The sequence below is a fragment of the Canis aureus genome, chromosome 9 (assembly GCF_053574225.1).
Source record: "Canis aureus isolate CA01 chromosome 9, VMU_Caureus_v.1.0, whole genome shotgun sequence".
Taxonomy (NCBI): Eukaryota; Metazoa; Chordata; class Mammalia; order Carnivora; family Canidae; genus Canis; species Canis aureus.
The window spans coordinates 3,995,442-3,999,346 of record NC_135619.1 but is presented as its reverse complement, the minus strand read 5'-3'; the positions used below and the strand labels follow the sequence as shown (position 1 = coordinate 3,999,346).

The 3,905-nt window shown below is 34.1% G+C and overlaps 1 pseudogene; it reads right to left on the bottom strand.

The window, feature by feature from the left end:
* Window positions 1-1,832: 1,832 nt before the first annotated feature.
* LOC144321333 (olfactory receptor 4K13-like) lies at window positions 1,833-2,716 on the bottom strand (annotated as a pseudogene).
* Window positions 2,717-3,905: the final 1,189 nt, after the last annotated feature.

Below are 3,905 nucleotides of genomic sequence, written 5' to 3'. Positions count from 1 at the left end.
TTTTGTTGAGAGTTGTAAGCAATCAAATTTAGATTCATTTTCTTAGCTTTCTTCTACAACTAAAAATGATTTACCTCTACCCACTGGAAATATTGACATTAGCCCCCTAAAATTAGTAGGTTTTTCCATGTCAAATAAGCCAAGAGCAATTGGTAGTTGTTCCTATCCAAAACATTAGTGAAAGGGAATAAAGGGAAAGGAGAGAAGATTAGTGAAAATATCAGTGAGGGTGACAAAACATGAGAAACCTAACTTTGGGAAATGAAGAACAAGGGGTAGTGGAAGGGGAGGTGGGCGTGGGGTTGGGGTGACTGGGTCATGGGCACTGAGGGGGGCACTTGGTGGGATGAGCACTGGGTGTTATGCTAAATGTTGGCAAATTGAACTCCAATCAAAAATTTTTTAAAGTGTCATTTTTATAAAAATATGTAAAATTTTCTCCATATTATATAAAAATATTAAAATTAGTAATTCTCCCTACTAGAGTACAGTTGTGTCAGACATTTTATGACATATATCTGTTTTGTCCTTTGGCATTCAGGAAAAATTTCAAAATGTATTAAGTACTAGACATGTCATGAACTAAAATATGAAATAAGATATTGAAAAATAATAGGAAAATTAGATTATCATAGTTGAAACGTTATAGTCTAAGCCCCCAGAATTGACTAAAAATTTCAATGAATTAGTGTTTAGGTCAGTGGCTAATTTCAAATAAATATATATATAAGTATCCATTTTCTACATTCCAGAAATATAAAAATGTTACAAGTAAAAAGGACTTCTAAAAAAACCTAAATTAAGTAATTCATAAGATTAAAATTTTCAGTACTGAATAAAAAAAGTTACAAAATATTACTGGGGGATACAAAAGTAGGCCTGAATAAATGCAGAAATAAACCATGCTCTAGGATTAAAAAGACCAATATTGTCAATATTGTATTTCTTCCTAAATCAATGTATAAAAGTAATGCATATATAATTACTTAGCATTCATATCATTTGATAAAATCATTCTATTTAAATTCAATGAATAATTGACCTGGTTTCAAGACAATTTGAGGAAGAATAGCAATGAGGATACTTAAGAGATATTAAAATGTGACACTGATTTATAATGATAAACACAACTTGCTATTGAATGAATCTCAAAGGCATTATGCTGAGTGAAAAAAGCCATGCTCAAAAGGCTATTTACTACTCCACACAGCAAAGAAAAAAATAAGCAAATTAAAGGACAACCTATGGAATTGGAGATGATATTTGCAAATGACATACCTGATAAAGAGTTAGTATTCAACATATATAAAAAAGGAACCCAGCTCAACCCCAAAACCCCAAATAATCCAATTACAAAATGGGCAGGAGACATGAATAGATATTTTTCCCAAAAAGACATCCAGGTGGCTAACAGACACCTGAAAAGATCCTGAGTATTACTCATCATCACGGGAATGCAAATCAAAACTATAGACATACCACCTCACACCTGTCAAGAATGGCTAAAATTAACAACACAAGAAAATTATTTCTTGTGCAGGTGAGGATGTAGAAAAAAGTTAACCCTCTTGGAAATGCAAATTGGTGCAGCCACTCTAGAAAACAATATGGAGGTTCCTCAAATAATTAACGATCTAGGACCCAGCAATTACACTACTAGATATTTACCCAAAGAAGGCAAAAATACTTAATTCAGTATTTATACCATCACAATCTACAACAGCCAAATTATGGAAACAGCCCAAGTGTCCATAGACTGATGAATGGATAGGAAGAAGGATGGAGATATATATACATATATCTATATATATAATCTCGAGTCCTTATCTTCTTTATGGCTCTTTTACTTCTTGATTCCGTAATGGATAAATAATAGGATTTAAGAGAGGTGTGATAATTGATAATTGTATAAAACACGGAAAGAATTTTATCTACAGAATATCTGCTGAAGGGCCATACATAGATAAAGACACATGGGCAAAGAAGACAGTGACAACTGTGATGTGTGCTGACAGAGTGGAGAAGGCCTTGGCTGAACCACAGGCAGCATAGTGCCTGACTGAGTATATGATGATCGTGTAGGAGACAAGCAAGAGGAGGAAGCAGATCAGGGACAGGAGGCCACTGTCAGCAATGGCCAGCAATTGTAGAAGGTAGGCAAGTTTGATCACAAGAGGAAGGTCACAGAAAAAACTGTCCACCACACTGGGACACAGAAGGGCAAATTCAACATGAAAGCCATTTGACTAGACCAGTGCACAAAGCCAACTGCGTAGGAAGATAACAGCAGCCCAACAAGCACTTGCGGGCTCATGATGGTCATGTAATGGAGGGGTTTGCATATGGCAATATACCTGTCTACTGCCATGGCTACAAGCAACATCATCTCATTCCCACCTAGGAGGTACATGAAGAGCATCTGAGAATAACATCCCCAACAAGAGATGGTCTTCTGTTTTTGGAGGAAACCCACAATAATCTTAGGGGTAGCAAAAGAAGCTAGGATCATATCAATACAGGACATATTGATAAGCAGAAAGTACATTTGTGTGTGAAGGCATGAGTCAAAGGTCACTGTGACCAAAATTAGGTTTCCTAACACAATCCCAGCATAGACCACAGAGAATCTTACAAAGAACAGAATCTGAAGATTCTGAGATTTGGAAAGTCCCAGCAAAATGAACTCAGATACCACTGAATGGTTTGCCCTTTCCATGTTGTCAACTTTATCCCAATCATAATCAAAATGAGTGAGAATCGTGAGTGGAAAAGTTATGTATACAAATAGGATGGCTCATGGTGGTATCTAATTTGATACTTAGACTAGGTACCTAAACTTAAAGCACCTCTCACTTTTGGGAGATTTTGTTGGTCAGTGGTGTCTGAAATGGCCCAGATAAGTGTACCAAATAGCAAGGAGAGTTCAGAATATACATTTCTGAAAGACAAAAATAAAAGCACATGAAATCACAATCATATAGGCTGTGAACTTGGAGTCCAAAGACCTTGATACTTACCTGAGTTGCTAACTAGGGCAACACAGGACAAGTATCTCCCTTTGAGAGTTAAGGTTCCTCCTCAATAAAATACATGATACTGAATGCCTCTTTGTGCTTTATAGAGATCTCTATAAATAAGGTAATGATAATGCTGGGTTCTACATTCACAGAATAATATTGAATTTCTTAACCTGGAAATGATACATGTGGAAAATACAGCAAGAATTCTAAAGATCCATATTTTGAAAGTGATTCTGTTAAAGAACTGTTAATTAAGCCTTAAATTAAGTTCTGTTTCTAAGATTTTAGGTTATGAGAAATCTATGTTCCATTCTTGCATGAATCCTTCACAGCTCATAGTAGCATCAGTTATGGTCATTGCACATTTTGTAGAATCAAAAAAAGAATATATATATATATGTGTACATATATAATACGTATATATCACATATATAATATGTAAATAATATATACTTTAAATAATATATGCCATGTTTTAATATATAATACATATATTTATATATTAATATATTTACATATATATTAACCATATATAAAGCATTCACTCAACATTTAACATTATTCACATCAAATGTCTCTTCTAGGATTTAAGCAGAAAATAACAAGGATGCACAAATCCACAGCCAAATGGAACTGAACTTATATTTTTCTGTTTGTATTCATTCATTCTCTTGTTTATGGCTTTAAAGAGGATTGCTGTTTGGATTACACATTTTTATTCATCACAAGCTTAAAAATGACAAAATGAGATAGCTTGAGGTAACTGATTTATGTGGTTAATAGAAATAGAGTTTTTCAATATGGTCATCTAAATTTGTGCTATAGCTTTTCCATCACCCCATGCTTATAACAACAATGGTTTTACTTGTTTTGCTCTAAAAAATT